This window comes from Corythoichthys intestinalis, chromosome 10 (assembly GCF_030265065.1).
Source record: "Corythoichthys intestinalis isolate RoL2023-P3 chromosome 10, ASM3026506v1, whole genome shotgun sequence".
Taxonomy (NCBI): Eukaryota; Metazoa; Chordata; class Actinopteri; order Syngnathiformes; family Syngnathidae; genus Corythoichthys; species Corythoichthys intestinalis.
Genome location: NC_080404.1, coordinates 9,815,404 through 9,835,321, shown reverse-complemented (window position 1 = coordinate 9,835,321; position 19,918 = coordinate 9,815,404). Strand labels below are relative to the sequence as shown.

The 19,918-nt window shown below is 38.3% G+C and overlaps 1 protein-coding gene across 1 annotated transcript in view; it reads left to right on the top strand.

The window, feature by feature from the left end:
- Nucleotides 1-1,849: 1,849 nt before the first annotated feature.
- Nucleotides 1,850-19,918, top strand: part of col21a1 (collagen, type XXI, alpha 1) — a 74,380-nt gene continuing 56,311 nt past the window's right edge. Inside the window, exon 1 of the mRNA XM_057848648.1 lies at nucleotides 1,850-1,921. The gene's annotated coding sequence lies outside the window, so the exon portion shown is untranslated. The remainder of the gene's footprint in view (nucleotides 1,922-19,918) is intronic.

Below are 19,918 nucleotides of genomic sequence, written 5' to 3'. Positions count from 1 at the left end.
CCACTGTCAAGTCTAATGTATTTCATGTCGTTTGTCAATGGAGTTAAGGCTTTTAATGTTTATATGGTTTAGCGATAGCACTCTCACTACATACATACGTGTATGTTGTCGGCGATTAGCCTAGCAATGATCTTAATTGTGGTTATTTGTCAGCCCAAAACCCTCTAAGTATATCTTAAATGCATCTTACCGGATATAAAATGACTACTACATAGTCTGTGGTGATTTTTTGGTCCCCAGTTTTCACGTCGAATTGCAGCCGTCCATTTCGCTCTCCTCTTTGGATCCCTCGGAATACGGTAAAACTTCAAGTCTCTCCTTCCATCTTCTCTGTTAGTGCAACCAACAGCCACACACGCCTTCACCATTTTGATTATTAATGTTAAGGAGCAGAAAAACACGCTGTAAATAGGAGGAATGTACGTAGCCGTAACAGGGTAACACTATGTTTTGACGGACAATTGGGCGGTACCATTCAGGAGAGCGGAGTTGTGACGTCACGTGGGTAGGGTCTATAGAGGGGACACGGGGCGCAGGGCTGTACTGTACGGGACTGCTTTATCAGCACAAAGAGCTTTTTCCGTTGAAGGTTATTGTGAATTAAATGCTTAAATCCCTGAATACTTTATAGATATGGACGTAAAACAGTCTCGATTCTTTGTTAAAAGAGTAAAGAACCGGACAGTTAGCATTTATTTTACGTAAATATGTCGAATGTGCTGCTAGTCTTTAAGCCACTGTAGCGCCGCCTTATCACTACAAAGAGCTTTTTCCATTAAAAATTCTTGTGAACAAATGCCTAAATCCCGGAATTCTTTATAAATATGGATGTAAAACAGTCTAAATTCTTTTGTTAAAAGAGCAAAGAACCAGACAGTTAGCATTTATTTTATGTAAATATGTTGAATGTGCTGCTAGTCTTAAGCCGCTGTAGCGCTGCCTTACCACCACAAAGAGCTTTTTTCATTAAAAATTCTTGTGAATAAATGCTTAAATCCCTGAATTCTTTATAGATATGGACGTAAAACAGTCTCGATTCTTGGTTAAAAGCAAAAAACGTGCAGTTAGCTTTTATTTTAAGTAAATATTGCGAACTATGACGCCAATGCTGTAGCGGCTAATTTCTCCCCCTACTTGAAGGTGTGGCGCAGTGTATGATGGAGTTGACCCGTCAATATAATTATGAAGTCTATGATTTAACTCTCGACACTTTGTAACACAGTGTTATTGATTCAGCAATCCAACATGAGTGTAGCAGTGAACTCTCTCTCTCTATTCCTCTAATCACTGGCGTGCGATGCCTCTCATTACACAAGGAAGGACCCAAACGGGACTCCTTATAGCTGCCGGCAAAAATCAATTACAAACGTCTTAGGCAACTAATTTATTAATTGATTTAATCGATTACTTGTTGCAGCCTTAGTGTGGATAAATGAATAATATTTTAAAACATGTCAAAGCAGATGTTCTCAATTATGGAAATCAAAGACTGCGTGTTGATCCAGTGCTTGTCTTGCTTCTGGAAATCTCTATGTTCTCTGATTATGCCCTCAGCAATCCGCTATTCCTAACCCACTACACTTGGAAGGAGATTGCTCTCATTACTATTATTTTCCTTCTGGACCATCAGAAATGGGCTCTCTGTTGTACAATTTCATGCTCTCTTATCGGCTTCTCTTTCCACCCATGGTAATTGACGCTGGCGGTATGCTAGTACGAGTGTGGAGTGAGGGGAGTGTGGAGGAGGAAGAAGGACAGAAGCTGAGGAGAATGAGGGAGGGCCTTCTTTCATTCACATGACAAAACGTGCATTTCTTTATTCACTTTCTGTCAATCCTGACCAGGGAACAGTAATGATCACTGATCCCTTTGAATGAAGAGGGTTAACAGGAATTACAACCTGGTCTTGGAACGCTTACAGGTAATATCTTGCAAAGATTTGAGATGCAATTACACCTGTGTTTGAGGGGTTTTAATTGCATGGTGATGTGTGTGTGTGTGTCAAATGTGTCAGTGCAAGTTGTTTAGATGTAACTTTGGAGGAATTTTGGAATGTATTGTGTTAGCACTGTAAAAGGTCAACACAATGTCAGCTTTGATTCAGTGTGTTGCAAGGGTAACATATTGAATTCATCAGGAGATGAGTTTGTGCTACTTTTCTGGCTATCTCAGGCCTCATAAATCGATTCTTTATTCGGCAATTTCTGCAAGTGCCAGCCAGCCAGCCAGCCAGCAAATATATATATTTCCCCCAATAGTGACTAAATAATGCATAGCATATGAAGAGCAATAATCTATAGAACTTGAAGCAGTAAATAAAAAAAAAAATTGGATGTGCTTTTCGGAAACCATTAGGACCCCTCTGAGCTAAAGTTTACAAGACTTTTGGATGTTGAGTTGATTTTGAAGGAGAATTAACATGACTTGGCTTTCCTTTGTTGCCTGAAGAGTCTGGCAGCAGTAAATCTATGTGAGTTTGCCTGTGGTTCAGCAACAGAAGTTGTTGATTTTGGAATCGAACAGCTCTGTTTTTGCCCAATTTACATCTGATAAGAGCTGTGTAATCTCAACCGGACAAGTGGAGAGGAATCCAGGAGGCATTCAATTTAAAAAGAAAATACTAATTGAATACAAGTCTTCTGGACCAATAGTTCAATATAGCAAATACTGTACATGACTCACTCTCCAGTAGAGTTACTCATGAGGTATAAACAGTCATTTTGGTTATCAGAGATAACAAATTTAACCTCAGTCAGCATATACACTTATAAATTTCAACATTAAGTGGTAGAAAATGAATGAATGAATACCCAACAATATCCTAAAGCCCCACAATTAATCATGCAATCATACTTTTTTCATAGTGATTGTCTTCATTCAGGTCTTTGGTACAATGAAACCTTTTCCATCTGATTTTGGGCTATAGTTGAGACACCCTGGACAGGTCACCATTCAAACCACAGGGCATGATTTTCTATTTTTTTATAAATTTAATTTAAATTAATGGTGGCTGACTTATTTTTTAACTCTTTCCCGGGCAGCGGTCATTATGGTGGACTGCTAGGTGTTTATTTCTGGCCATGCCGACAGAGTTTAAAACATAAGCGAAAAGTATCCTGATTTCGATGCTCATAATTTGTGCATGAAAGGGTTGTCAGTTAAAAATGTTAGTTTTTTGCAATTTGTAAATGGTGAGGACAGCTTGACCCCGGACTAATTCATACTTTTTTTTTTCTAGAACAACTTGTTTAATCAACCAGCTTCACTGATTATTCCATTTAAGAGGATTCACTCTACTGTATTGAAATGCGTCAAACTGCTATTGCTACCGAAGGTTTTGGAACCAACTGGTTGAATTGTGAGTTGAACCCAAGTTGTTTTTAGTTAGATCATTTTCAAACCAAACCCTGAGTTAGCATAGTGTTGCCCTCACATATTCAAATACGGAGATGAATTGGTTATACCGTGTTATATACAGAGGTGGATAGTAATGTTCCATTTACTTGAGTAACGTTTGAGAAAAATACTTCCATGAGTAGTTTTTCCACGCCACACTTTTTACTTGAGATTTCTGAAGAAGAAACACCACGCTGCACTACAGTCAACACATTTTTCCTCTTTATGCCACATTTTAGATCTTACTTTATTTTTGCCAGATGCCGACAGTGGCTCTGCCAGTTTCACCAATGAGACTTTGCAATCATCAAATGACTTAGTAATTAGTGACAGGATATGTCGTTCACTTGAGGAAACGAATCCATTCCAGTTCGTTCAGTAAAAAGACTCGTTCAAACAAATCGTTCACCGAATCGTTCGCCCACCTCATCCTCCCACCCACCCAAATGAATCGTTCGGTTAGTGAACGGGAAGTGACGTTGCCGAACGACTCTTCAAAGACCACTTAGCAATATAACTGAACGGGAAGTGACGTTGCTTAGTCCCTCCTCCTCTTGCACACAGGCTCCTCATTAGCTGCTCGTCATTGATTCAGAAGTGAGTGACAGACTATAACATTCTGTTTTCGCCGCCTGGTCTCTACCCAGCCGTTGCAATAGCGAGGGAGAACGTCCGTGTCATCTGTCGTATTTCTATGGGATCAAAGTCATGGCTCGTGCTTGCATTTTGATCTAGGACACTTTTAAACATTTTCCTTTTGTAGATTTGGGCTCGGGGGCGCACGGACTTTCTCTAGCATGATCTTGATCACATATACAATATTGCCGCTACCAGCCTACGTGACACGCTTGCTGTCACGCAAATAAAAAGAGAAATCGAAAGTTTGATTTCTAAATATGGAACGACCAACACATTATATTTACCTCAAGCTCTATTGTGTTTTTGTTTTTATGCTCCTCACTGTTATTTTTGGTAACTATCATTAAAGCTAAAGCGTAAATAGCTCGTCAAATGTATTGATCTGAAATGAAAACAATACTACACTTTGATACAAAAGTTTCATTGCAAATCATTGTTAAGATGATTGTATTAAAATATCATTTTTGCACTGGTATTAATAAATAAATAATCCAGTCAGCTCCCCTGTCGTTCCCTCATCTCAGATCGTCAAATGCTGATGAGAAATAATTGTTTAATAATTGCAGCACGTCTACTCAGCGAGCTACGAGACTCAACAACATCATCAGCTACAATTTGCTCTTTACAATGTCGCCTTTTCACTTTCATTAGTCTGTTATGAAAAATGGAGACATATTGCTACATCTTCCGTGCCCGCGTGTGTTGTTTTTGGGCGCTTGAGTAGCATATGATGGACATTAATTTGTCAAACCAACAAACACCCGACACGCTCTGACACGAAAAAATAAATAAATAAAACACTCGGAAAAAACTGGCATGTATATACCGGTTCATTGCAGATCAGTATTATGGTCATCATACTAAATATTTTCCTGTGCACATATGAGGTAAATATCGCTGCAATGAAGCCTCCATACGGTGACAGTGCCGTCACGCGACCGCAGCTCAGCTTTTGCTCGCCTCGTAGCTACCCGCAAAAGTTTTTTAAACTACTGTTAATTTGATAGTATGTTGTCATATGTAGTCCCGAGTCTGTTGAGAAAAGTAGTACACTAAACCATGCTCGTTAGGTTTGTGTGGTGTTTTTCTGTTTGAGCAGCATATGATAGGCTCCACATTAACAAATATGTGACATTTCAAGTCATTTCCTTTCATTTTTTGACTCGTTCACCGCGTGACTGGAAAGTCAAGTTAGCAACAAGCTCGGTCAGTAGCCGGAGGACCGAGTAAGTGAACGGGAAGTGACATAACTCAGTCTTGCCCCCTGCCTGCACGCTGGCTGCTTATTGGCCACACGTGGAAGTGAGTGACAGACGCTCTGATTCTGTTTCCGCTCTCTCCCCTGCCCGCGATGAGGCTGGCGTCTCATTGGTCGTGCGCGATGTCAAGACTCTGCCGCTTGCTCAACGCCCTCCACCGCAGCAAACGAGCCACAGCTTCCTAGAACTAATCAGTGCAGAAGGTGATTAGTTCTGTCTCGTTCACCCAAACAATTCGTTCAAAAAGAACGAATCGTTCACGACTGATACAACACCATTAGTAATACCAATCAGACGGGACAATACAGTCAGACACAAACTTGCAGTCGGAAGTCCTGTAATTACGCCGACTGTTCATGCTCTGCTCGTGACGTCTATAAAGCGCCAAAAAAAAAAAAAAAAAAAAAAAAAAAACTACAGTGGTACCTCTACATGCAAAGTTAATTCATTCCAGGACCTTGTTTGTAACTCAAAATGGTCGTATGACGAGCAGGATTTTCCCATAAGAATACATTATAATTCCATTAATTCGTTCCACAGCCCAAAAATCTACACTATATCCTTAATAAATACTGCTCGTACTATTACAAATGGCAATTACACATAGCAAAACAAATAAATTATCAATAAAAAACAGAATAATAAAATAATAATAATAGTAATAATTCCTGTAATAATGTAACGAATCGGGTTCTAATGTGGTGGATGTGTTTTGCATGAGGTACCTGAATGCACCGCGTCGCTGACGTGACGAGAGAAAGAGTGGTGCGGTTGAGAGTCTACTTTTATTTTTAGTGTTTTGTTCAGAACACCGTCAACCACGGCGGACAGAAGGCGTGTTGTGTTGGACAAATTCTGAAATTAATAATAAAAACCCGACGAAGCTGGCCATTTCCTTGGCGATGTTACCACAATAATAATTGTCACCTTAACTTATAAAGACTGGCGAACGGAGGTCGGAGGAGGACCGTGGAGATTGTAGACATTCTACAGCTGTATTGCTGAGCCAGTTCACAGATGCGCACCCACCCATCGCTCATATTTTTCTATCATTTGCATCTTCATTTCAATGTTAAGCATCACCTTTTTTTTTTTTTTACCACCTGTACCAACATTTTTTAAACCTGTGTTGATTTCTCTCACAAGAGAATTTGCCGTGCGTCCGCCTGCGGGACTGTCATGTCATCGTATTTCGAGCATGTTGTCGTATGTAGAAACAAGTTGCATGTCAAATTTTACGTCGAATCTCTAAAGGATCGTGGGTCGAAGTGGTCGTATGTCGGGGTACCACTGTATTTGACATAATCAAGATTACTCAAAAGCGTGGGTTTCAACTGTCTAGGGTTCGGAGGTGAGGTGGACCCAAACGCAGGGAAACTGAGGTGAGGAAGACAGGTGTCGTGCTGTTAGGGCAAGCGAAGCCAATACGGACCAAAATGTGACCAGGAAGCAGATGGAAAGTGAAGTATTTTTTTTATACAAAGACAGGTTTTTGTGGCTGGCGGTGCTGATGTGTCGGTAGATGGCTGTGGCAGGTGGCTTCTTCAAAACAGGTGGCTTAGCTGGGTGGGTGTCCTGAAGGCAAAATCAGAATTAGTCAATGGTTCAAAAACAAGACAGTCAAAACCGACAGGCTTTGTTGGCCAATGCACCAATGGTGACTGGCAAAACAATCTGCCCAGGCCACTCCTTACAAACAGTGGTGATTACTGACGAGCTGCAGGTGCACTCCCAGGTATACCACACCTAACGTACCACGGTTGAACTAAGGCCACAAGTCAAAACAGGAAGTGTTGCCAGAGTAAAGGTAACGGGAAGTCTAGGTATGACAGCAAAAAGCTCGCAGCACAAATGCAAAAGGCTCGCAAGACGAATGCAAAAACCTGCAAAACAACAGCAAAAACCCACCGAAAAACAGCAAAATGGCAAGAGGATACAATTCTTTTATAGGTAAATCTGAAGTCAACCAGGTTTTGTAGATACAGTATGATGCTTTTATTGAGATATTAATTTCGAGTGGTGACATCATTCGTAGCTTTTCCTTAGTCAAGCTCACGCGGTTGATGGAGCGTAACAACTCTCTCAATAACAGAGGGGTGTCCTAACAACTAGCGCAAACGTCGCACAAACGAATTAGCCTGATACACAAGACTGTTTCAGCTATTGAGTCCGGCCACCATTCAGCGGATAAAATTTCCAGACAGCGCTGACCTCAGATTTACCTATAAAAGAATTTTGAATACCTCTAAAACGAAAGCAGCACAAACAAAACCTTTACAGCACAAACGATTGACATCATTTTTATATAAATTTGCATCTGATGGAGGGGGGGTGGGGGCAACTTCAGGGAGGTCCTTAGAGATGGTTACAAGGCACATATAGCAATATACAAAGTGTTGTCCTTTAAAAATTTTTTAAAATTTATTAATTTATTTTTTTTACTTCTGGGTCATCTCTTGCCGTTGTGCTGTGGGATTTTGCGGTTGTGCTGCGGGTTTTTGCTTTAGCCTTTTGCATTTGTGTTGCGAGCCAATTGCTGTCGTGCTGTGGCAGTTGGTGCTCGTGCTTTTGCCAATTTGCAATCGTCCTAGGAATTGGGGCTTGTGGCAGTTTGCATTCGTGCTTTTTCTTTTGCAAAGCATTTGCAATTGGGGTTTGTGCTTTTTTCTATTTGCAAAGTGTTTGGACTTTGCATTTCGCCTGACACCTCTCGGCCACCGTAGATAGCACATGGGGATCTTAAATACAGACATGGGATAATGAGACAATGAGGCACAGGTGGGTGACACAAGACGCAAAGGATTGGTCAACACCCAAGGAGCATGCGCAACAGGTGAAATCAATGAGAAATCACAAGGACAAAACCAGTGTTGGGAATAATGCCATTATAAATAACGCCGTTGTTACATAACGGCGTTATTTTTTCAGTAGCGCGATAATCTAACTAATCATTTTTTCCGCCGTTACAACGCCGTTATCGTTACTGACGGTCAAAAGCGATGCGTTACTTACTTTGAATAAATTGAAGAAACTACCAGCCGTAGCAAGTGTATTCTGCTCTGTTTATTTGTCATCCAAGACTTGGGCTGCATTCAGGTTCATGGCAATGAAAATAGTAAACACACATAGCCTACCTTTGCAAGAACGATGGAGTTGCCGTTTGATACGGTCATAATGTGCAGGTCCTGCACCCATCTGCAGCAAAACTGTTCGTAGCTTTGTAGCGATTTGTAATTTCGGAATCGCTGATGAGTTTAGTAAGATAACAATAAATACAGCAGAATGTCCGTTTCGCGTAATTGTGGAAGCCCGTCGACATCTTTACTCCATTTGTCTTCGGCTTGCTCGTAAGGGTCAACACTGTTCACATCCTTAAGTTTGATCACATATCGCCTTAGTAACGAGTTTGTCTCTTTATCGAACTGGCAAGTTAAAGTTTAATGTCCCGCGAGCCAGACCTGCTTCCAATATGGTTGCGTTGTTGTCAAATCTCATGTGATCCCCCATTCTGTGACGTAAACGCTCGAGCCTAATAGCTCACGTACTTTAGAGCCGGTTGTTTATATGTGAATTGTCTCTCTCGCCCTATGTTTGTATATGTGTATTTGTTGTAAATAAAGTTTGTTTAAAAAACAAAAACAAAAAAACAGTAGTTTTGTAGTGTCAAACCGATGATTTTGTCATTTTTTTGGGCCTAATGTAGTCATGTAATAGGTTATAGTACAGTGTAATAATAAGAGTTCATATAGATGACGCTGTGCTGAGAAAAAAAATAAATTATACTGTTGTTTAAAAAATATCACACTGTAAGCAGTTACTACATTACTTCTTTTAACTGAATACTTTTTTACTTGTACATTACTTTTATTTGAGTAATATTATTTTGAAGTAACACTACTAATACTTGAGTAAAAGTTTTGGCTACTCTACCCATCTCTGGTTGTACATGCATTTTAATGCAATGTACTGCAACATGAATTTACTTGCATTTTATTCCTTGCTGTAAGCTGCACTCGTTCATCATGAAGTGCATGTGTTTGGAACCAGTGGACAGTCGGGAATCTGACTGTCCGACAGTGTAAATGAATTCCATGTGCTTTGAACAGAGGTGTAGAAACACTGTGCTTGGGGAAAGTCATTGGAGGGGAAATTCATCCAGCGCTACACCTTGCCAATGAGGGGGTTTTCCAGCAGTCGCCCCAAATCTCTAGTGGGGAAAATTCGGAATAAAATGGCTTTCACAACCAGTTGAAGCATTTTTCAACTGTCGCTTCAGTACTGGGTTAACATTGTGGAAAATTTGAATCATGGTCATGCTGGAGCCCCTCCTATGGTTGAACAGAAATGGATGAACTCTAAAGGCAAGAGTGAAATCTCAGCTACTGTTTGGTTGTCCTTGATGCGTCATGATCTGAAATAAAGTTGATCCTATTGCCATTTAAAATGCGAAATTGTGCCTATTTACGAACTTCAAACAAAGTTTGTATTTGACTGGATTTTACATATGTAAACATTTATTTTTTTTTTTTTAATTACACAAAAGAAATTCTCCACAGCAAGGGCGCAGGTTTGGTCACAACATTGGTAGGGTAAATATGACAGCATAACCTCCATGTACACTTTTTGCTGGGGATGGGACATTAATGACACAAAACAGATTATTGAACGGGGGTCAGGGCTACATTTTTCACGAATATGATTATAATTAATTGATCGGCTAAATGATCAATACAAACTAAATCTGTACTAGTTTATATTAACTTTCATCTGTACCGGTTAAGGTGCTAAAATATTCCATTCGAACCTTTTTTTTTTTTTTTTTTTTTTAACTACTAAAGAAACATTTTGAAGTGCACTTCCCTTTATTGAAGAAACGAGGTGCTATCCAAGAATGGGTCCACTTCTGTGGGACACTGGAGCACTCCTAGACTCAAACATAAGTATTGTAATAGAAAATTAATGAAAAAAAATCTGAGATCTCTAAGGACCAATCTAAATCAGAGACGTACTAGACTACCCCAAGACTCAAAACAAAGTACTCTCATGAAATTCTGACGTGTGATTTCATTTCACTGATGTTTTTTTCAAGTCAGTTCATGTTCATGTCAGTGTCCCCTTGAAGTGCACTCATTCTTGGATAGCTCTGTTTTTTAATAAAGGGACTTGCACTCTGAAGCCACTGCGTTGCATTACCGTAATGCACATAATGCAAAAAATGGTCCAAATGAGGGACGGCTAGCTTGACTTTGATGTTCCTTATGGAGGTTGACCTGACTGCGGTAGTTTTGCAGGTTAGCAAGTTCACACAGTTTAATGTAATGCTAACTCTAACTTTCAGTAGCAAATTTAATAGTGTTTCCCCCAACTCCATTACATTAACGACTTTTTACATTACTTACAGTGGCTGCTGCTGCTGGCCGCAAAAAAAATTCCAATAGCCCTCCTTTTTGAAGGAGGTGGAAGACGTGTGTGTCTGTTTGGCGGTCAAGTCATCAGCCAATCAAACATCCATTTGACAGGGGAAAAAAAAAATGGACCGGCAAGTGAAAAGGGATCAATGTAAGGCTGATCATAATAAAAATAATACACTTAATAATGAAAAGACAATCTCAATTATGAATATAACTGAACTCATTATATAATGCAAATATATATACAGGTAATCCCCAGGTTACGACGTACTCGATTTATGTGATTTCGACGTTGTGACGTCAGAGTTTCTTCTTTTTAATTATTATTATTACCATAAATTCCTGAATATAACGCGCACTTTTTTTCCCCAAAACCAACTTGTAAAATCATGGTGCGCATTATAGACGGCTACAGGGATGGAGACAAAAATGTAAAATATATATATATAAAGACCGATTTTTTTTTTTATTGACACGGCCATGTTGTGTTGAAGAAACGTATGCGGCAATTCGTTGCCGATCATTATGGTACGTGACGTCACCATTTTGTTTCGGTAATACTTCCCTCTGATCGGCCGAATGATTTCGTCTGTGTTAAATTCTGCTTTTTTCACTCTTCGTACAGCACAGAATTTAGTTTCTTGAACTCATTTGAGTCAACGTTTATTGCAGCTCCGCAACTCGGACCGTAACAAACGTAACACAACGCAGACTTCCTGTGTCCGTCAACTATATCTGTCCCTCGGGAAACTCAAATCCAAATAACAATAGTTCCTATTGTTACAGTCTAGTCAACACCGATGCGGTCTTCTGATTTCTGACCTAAATCACCACTTTTATTTTACCGTATCAATCCATGGAAGAAACATTTATTCATCATGATGAAACGAGCAAGTTATACAGCTGCCTTTAAAAGAAAAGTCACATTTGTTTTGTTTTCTCCCGGATTCTGGTAAGTTGAAGAAGTTGTCAGATCATATTATTACCGAACATATTATCAGGTTACGGTAATGTTTTGAACTACCAATGTGCGATGCTTGTGAAGTGTTTCACCAGTCAGTAAAATGACATTTCTGTATCTGTACACCAGCTCTGTTTTCTTGTATTCTTCTATTTATTGGTGCTAAAATTTAGGTGTGCGTTATACACGGGTACAATAATTTTCCCTAGATTTTACAAGTAAATTTGGGGTGCGCGTTATACACGGGTGCATCTTATATTCGGGAAATGACGGTATTATGTTGACTTTTCGTTTTGTGATACTTTTTAAAAATTATTTTGGCGCAGGAAGCGTAGAGCAGGTAGTACATTACACTACATGCGAGTAAGAGCGCAAGTACACACGAAGAACTTATTTTTGCACACAAAGTCACGCAGTCAAGTGAGAGAGAGAGAGAGAGAGAGAGAGAGAGAGAGAGAGAGAGAGCGAGAGAGCGAGAGAGAGAGAGAGAGAGAGAGAGCGAGAGAGAGAGAGAGGAAATAGATTACAGCTGTAAACCTGCACGCACATTTGTTGCATGTGAAGCATCTGTAGAGGCAACACCTGTATATAACACCTTTTGTACTGTTTATTATGCGTTTTAAATTGTGGTCGAATACTTGGGGCGGGTTTATATGATTGTTTTTGAGGATGTAAGATGATGCAAGCTAATCGTTTGTGTGGATTGTTATTGCTGTATCAGCAGCTAGTTATAAACGTAACTGAATAACGTACCGCACACAACACGTCACTTTTGCTGATTAATATTCATGACGTTAGGAACTGTTGCTTGGCGGGTCAAGCTTGCGTTTGTCCGTCACGCTAAATACATGTAAATAGTGTACGAACGAGATGTTTACTGAGCTAAACCTATCTATTCTGTCTGGAAATGATGTCCCTGGTGCAAAATTCACTGGTACAGACGTGGGAGAACATATAAATGTTCGTTAAAAGAGATGGCCTGAGTGTCGAGTGCTGAAAAGATGGGAAAAGGAGCCAACCAGATCCAGAGGTAGCTTTTTTATTGACACATTTTTCTTGTGTGCATTGCCTTACGCCACTGACAATGAAATTCTCCTGTTTCTCCATTCTGTCTTTTACCACCTTATGCCCAGTCTATCTTACGTCTCTGACCGTTCTTGGAGGTAATTTCCATCACTATTTTCGTATAGCGATCGCAAATGCTACTCAGTGACAGACAACGAACACTTTTTTTTCATTAATAACAAATCTTAATTCTATAATTTATTTACACTTCCCCCTTACTAAGGTTGTTTCTTTACAACAGAAAAGGTAAAGCTGTTAAATACCTAAATAAATAAATAAATACCTTCCTGTAGGCAAAAACAGGCTTACTAGAAAAAGACCGAGGCCAAACTTGGCTAATTTATTTAAAAATCTGTATTTTAGAAAAATAGGCCTACAGACTTGTGACATATAAATAAAATTTTAATTTTTTTCAGGTCATTCATTGTCAGACAAGATCAGCACAGCAAAACGCCACGCTAAAAAATAAGTAAAAATATCAAAATAGCTTACCTGTTCGGGGCAGGCTGTGGCAGGCAATGGATCAACCCCGACAAAATGCTTACTGCATATGAAGGTGAATGGCTTCACGTTGCTGGCGTTAAACTGGTCTTTTAGACGTCAGCACAAGCTGATCCATTTTTCACGTTGTTTCCCCTTAGAGTTTTGCTTCGGGAAACGTATGAAGAAAAATATCCCTCATATGTGGATGGTCGTAATGTCTAGAGTCTTTTTTACAAGTTCCATAGCAGCAGTGTTTACTCGGCATGTTGTTTTTTATATTACCGATATTACCGGCAGAAAACAAGCAGTACTTGCACGGGTTGTATGCGAGCGCGCTTCTGTGTTGACCCACTTCCGGTTTACGATGGAGACGTCACGCAGCCTTGCGGTCAAAAAAATAGCATTCGTGCGGTACGCTATTGCTGTAACTGAAGATGAAACTGACTTAATTTCATTTTTATTTTCGTTTCATTCTGCAAGTGCTGATGTCATGAGCAGCTGAATAAAGTCAGCAAACCACATGGACATCTGACATCGTCATTTCGGAGTTCAGCTCGCTGTCTAGCTAGGACAACGTCTTGGCAAGGACATTACAATGACGTATAATATATGTTGTTGAATAGTTATTTTGACATTGAGGGGGTATCTAGGGGTACTTAAAGGGTTAATTCCGACGAATGCGGAAATTCAGGTTACATCGCCAGTGTATGAACGTAACTCATAACCCGGGGACTACCTGTAATATATAATGCAAAAAAGGCTGCTTAAAATTTGGTGTGGACAATTTGAGCATCCTAAAAAGTTGGTCGTGTTATGCCCTTGGTCCAGAGGGATGTAGAAGGTATAAAAATCTTGGTTTCAGTATTGTTACCAGTGCTGTTTGCTTCAACGATGACTGTAACGAAAATATTTCGTCGAAAAAATTTTTTTTCATGACGATGACGTGACGATAACGAGCTAAAAACGTGTCTTGGGAGACTAAAACATAACGACACGACTGCCCGTTTTCATCTGACATGACGAAAATGCGTCATAGTTTCCGTCACGTGTTCACAATTTTTATGTGAAGTTAGCCTGCATCGTACTGGTGTCTATTTGTGTTACTCATGTGAAGTGCTACACACCCCCAACTCACCTAATTGTGTCCTTGTTGCTTTTTTGTTGTTTGCTTGTTTTGAGACACACACGGCAAGATTTGTCTTCTGTCTTGGCAACAGAGAACATGAAATGTTGCTTTAGCCTTTAAAGGTCTGTGCTGAGTGATCATCACACACTAAATGCAACTTGTAGCGTTAGCAAAGCATTCATGTTCACGTTAGCATTGGGCTATTGCTAACGGCAAGCGTCCTCTTAAACTCTTGGACTTTTTTTTTTTTTTTTTTTTACAAACAGTTCGTGGTGTCTGTGCTGAGTGATTATCACACACTAAATGCAACTCGTAACATTAGCAAAGCATTCATGTTCACGTTAGCATTGGGCTATTGCTAACGGTGAGCGTCCTCTTAAACTCTTGGACAACTTTTTTTTTTTTTTTTTTTTTTTTACAAACAGTTCGTGGTGTCTGTGCTGAGTGATTATCACACACTAAATGCAACTCGTAACATTAGCAAAGCATTCATGTTCACGTTAGCATTGGGCTATTGCTAACGGCGAGCGTCCTCTTATACTCTGGGACAACTTTTTTTTTACAAACAGTTTGTGGCATCCTGGTTGGTATAATTCATTGAAAATAATGTTCTGTTTTTCTGTTGAGTGTGTATTATCACGTGATAGATTTGTAGATGCTACAATATGTGCGTATCTGTCAAAGTTAATTCAAAATAGTTGGAACTTGGAAACATCACTTTATTTATTTATTTTTGTCGTGAAACTTATGAATTTTACAGACGAAAATATTAAATACATATCGACTAAAACTAGACGAAATTAGTCTGAGTTTTCGTCAACAAAAACTTGTTAAAGACAAACACATTTTGAAATGACTAAAACATGACTAAGACTAATAAGTACTATCGTCCAAAAGACCAAGACTGAGACGAAAATTTGTCTACGTGTGTTGTCATTGTCTCATATTGACATTTGTTATACCAGCTTGAATACTAAAGTAGAGAAACAATACCAAAAATGTAAGACTTCATGATGAGTCAAAATGTTTATTCACCACAGTGTACATGCTCATGAAATCTTTTTCAGAGTACTGCCCCTTTACAGTACATTACAGAATATCTGGTCTTCATTTGCAACTGCTTCCTTTAAGCATGTCAGCAGTTTCTGTCTTCCACGTGTTTCAAACCATCATCTAATAGTGCGACCGCAGCAAGGACTTCATTGATCCCACGTCTGCTGTCGGCTCACATGCAACTCATTCATCAAGTTGTGTATCACATTACATTTGTAATTTCATTAAGATGTACGTCATAATAAAACTGCATCAAGTTGAATATTGGTAATAGAATGCACAGCGGATTCAAATTTACGTATTGTGTGATTTGAGCTGACTCATGTTCAAGGGCATTGCCAACATTTTTACTGTTTTGTTGAATGCTAAAAAATAATATATTGATTAATGTCCATTTTAATGAACTTTTATGTATTTTTTTTTTTTTTTTTTTTTTTTTCTACAACAGTGCTCTATTCTGTTCATGGAGCTAATGACTCCTGCAGTCATGTCTTTCAGTTCAGTGAGGCTCTGCTCAGTAGCTAAATGCCATAAATACTAGTATATAATTATTATTATATACTATTATTTTATTATTATTATATATTATTATACAATTATTATTATTATTATTATTAGTATATAATTATAACATTCGTCCTTGAACATTATATGCAAAGTGCATTTTAAAATACTGTAAAATAACTGACGTTAGAACCAGTGATTAAGAAAACATTGAAGGGTCATTTGAATGGCAACATCGTATGCATTTAATATTTGGTAGTGGTGAATTTGGTTAGTACTGCTGTCTTGCAGCATAAAAGATTTAAATCTTAGCCTGTGGTATTTAAGTTATCTCTGTGTTTGCGTGAGCTATGCCTTAACATCCCAAAACATGTACTTTATAAAAGGTGAATTAAAGACTTTGGCAGGCTTGTTAAAATTGCCCTTAGCTGCGATGTGTCAAATTTTACAGGACATTTTTGTTGCTCCACAAGGTCTTTCAGTTATGTGAATGAGCAAGCTTTCATTGCGTGTAGGTTCTTTATAGCCTGCTGCAATGTTCCCTCTAATTTTTCATGTGTCTGAACAGAGGCACAAGCTCCATGAGCACACTGCGGACCACTGTGAGTAACATCAGATGTGTACACTGTGGCCCCACACCAGCATCACGTCTATTCAAAACCTTGAATCATAGCAAGTTCCATGGCTTATTAAAAGAATGAAATTATAGCATCAATTTTCATTAGTTTACTTTTAAAATCATTGATTTGGCCCAATTAAAATGAAAAACACAAAAATCTATCTGTTCATGAGATGTGTATTATGTTAAATGGGTATGAAAAGAATCTGAACCTTTTGGAATTTCTCACATTTCTGCATAAAATCACCATCAAATGTGATCTGATCTTTGTCAAAATCATACAGATAGAAAAAAACAGTGTCTGTTTTAACTAAAACCAACCAAACATTTATAGGTTTTCATATTTTGATGAGGATAGCATGCAAACAATGACAGAAGAGGGAAAAAATAAGTGAACCCTCTACCTAAAGTGACTTATAGAGCAGTATGTGAGAGTCCTGCTTTAACCATAGGTAGAGTCCTGCTTTGACCTGGGTAAGGTCCAGTTGTGACATGGGTGAGTTAATAAATCAAACATAATGAACAACCATTATGGGAGTATATCAAACTCCCACATTAAAACTGTTTAGGCAAGAAGAACACTCAAGATTCCTATTTTCGGTGTCTGAGCAGCTACACTCCATAAACACACCCACTTAAAACTTGTAAATTCCCCTCTTTTTAGTGTAAATCTACTAGAAATAAGTGAAATTACCTGACAGTGCTTCAAGTACAATTTTACTCACTAAAATTTCTTGAAATAAGAAAAATAGCTAGCTGAAAATAAGTTTAAAAGACTTATTTTAAGCAAGAAGTTGGTATATTATTCAGAAATACTCTTACCTCAAGAATGGATATTGTTGAAAACATTATTTGAAAGCAATTTTTTCTTGATTTAGGTAAAAAATGACCAACTTTTAGATGTTTGGGCTTAAAAGGAACAAATACTAATATTATTTAATGTAAGTGGAATAATCCGAGGCATTAATCTGTTTACTAGTCTTAACTATTGGCTAGACACCTGGTTCACATTGAGTTACGTTGTGACATGGTTCAGAAAAAAACTTTGTTGGTCTAAATCACTCGAATATATCAGTTTTATAATTAGATATTAATTAATACTACAGCGCTTGCACAGATTGGCACTGGAATGTTGCTTCAGTAAATTAGCACAGGAGTCTAGCTCACTTTTCACCACCAATGGGAGCGTTGCGTTGCCATACCGAACGCACCAATAGGAGTGTGGCTCTGGTGTATCGAACGCACCGACAAGAACGCACCACTGCGGCGCCGACAGTAGTCCTAGTGACGCTACAATACGTTTCTGTTGAATTTTATTTCGTGCGCTGCATAGATTTTCTTGTGCGCTGAGCATGCAGTGTGCAATTGGGCACGCGTGCAGCTTAGAGGGAACATTGGCCTGGTGGCCAAGTTATTTATGAATGAGAAAGTTGGAATTGCACTCAATAGGCTCTGACGAGAATTAGCTCTTCTGAAACAGAGTTTATTCCTTTAACTCAATTCAATACTATAATTGTTTTTGATTTTGCACGTTTTCAATACTTATTCTCAAACTTTCTTTTTTTTCCCTCTTCAAACATAAAAAAGAGCTTACAGGACCTTCATAGACTCTACATTGTGCATTGGTCTAAAAGTGAGTGTTGTTTGTCTGTTTGTGCCACGTGACTGGTTGGAGACCAATTCAGAGTGTACTCTTCCTCTCAAAGTTGGATGGGATAGGTTCCAGCATCTTTGCAGCGCACAGCATGTATGGAAGGAAAATCAATTTACCATCGCAAGACTGTAGAGTGACTTATAAACACTTTCCCACTTGCATTTAGCTTGATGCATTCATTTCATTAATGACTGTTATTTACCTTGGTTAAAGGCTGACAAATACATAATTGATACTGTATTGTTAAAAAATATCTCTTAATTCTTTTTCAACTGGATTGTTGTTTGAGAGAAAAAAAAAAGATACAGATCACATTAACAGCCTAAAGCAGAGGGGGTAGGCGTAGCTTGCTTTAAAATCCTAAATCCATCATCTTCCATGATCTTCTTTAAAATCCTTTCTGCAGAAATTGATTTGGGAAAATGGTTGCGTATGTAAACATTGACTAAAGGGCCTTTGGAGGTGTCATTTTAAAACCTTAACTTACGTACATATACAGTACATCTATCTATTTCGTAAAGTAAAAGAAAGGTGGTTGGAGGGCAGAATATTTGTATTAAGTAACTATCTTTCGAGGGCATGTATATGATTTGAAAATGGCTCATCCGCAGCATGTGGGGTGAATGTAAGATTAAATTCTTTTTTGCTTGGGTGTGAATTTGAGCGTAAATATACTGACTTTACTTTGGTAGCATCTTTCCAAAGACAATAACAAGTTGCTTCCTAACAGATATGGGTAGTAACATGTTGAATTTACTCCATTACATTTACTTGAGCAACACTTTGAGAAAAATGTACTTCTAAGAGTAGTTTTACTAAGACATACGTTTTACTTTTAATTGAATAGATTTGTGGAGAAGAAGCGTTACTCTTACTCTGCTACTTTAGGCTACACTAGTCATTGCATTTTGCCACTTTATTCTACGTAGAGTAATAGATTTTACTTCTTTTTTTGCCAGAGACGCTAAGAGTGTCTCAACCAGTTTCACCATTGAGACGTCGCAACCATTGTTGTTAATCCTACTTTTAAAAAGTAATTAACTACGGTTTCAAATGACTTCTCCGAAAAAGTAATTGAGTTAGTAATTCAGTTACCTCAACGTAAGAGTAATTAGTTACTCGGCAAAGTAACTGATGTTACTTTTCATGTTCTACACGTTATTACATGATCCATTCTATAACGTCGTTCACATCAGATATGTTTATATTAACTGATTAAATTGAACTGCCTTTTTCATTCCCCCCCAAAAATAGGTCACCCTTTTTTTTTTTTTTTTTTTAAATATTTCATTTATATAAGAGTGTAATAGTATACAAACTTTATCTTTCAAATTTTGTGAGAAAAAAGCCTTTTCCCCGTTGTACAGAAGCGTGACTTGTGTACCATCACACCCCTAATATATATTGATATATTTTTCAATATGCATGTGAGTCTTGAATTTCTTCTATCTTTGCTCTATTTGTTTTGACTAAAAAAAAAAAAAAAAAAAAAAAAAATCACACGGTTTATGGATACGTCATTCAAGAAAAGTTGAGGGCAAGTGACTATTTTTGGTAAAAAAACAAAAAACAAAAACAAATTATTATTATATTGTAGCATCTACTGTGGAATGAAAAAGTATCTGAACCACTTAGAATTTCTCACATTTCTGCATAGCTTCACCATCAAATAATAAATATACAATACATGCTTTACAAATATGGGAGAAAGCCGCAGAAAACCCTTGCAAACAGAGGAAACAGTCAAT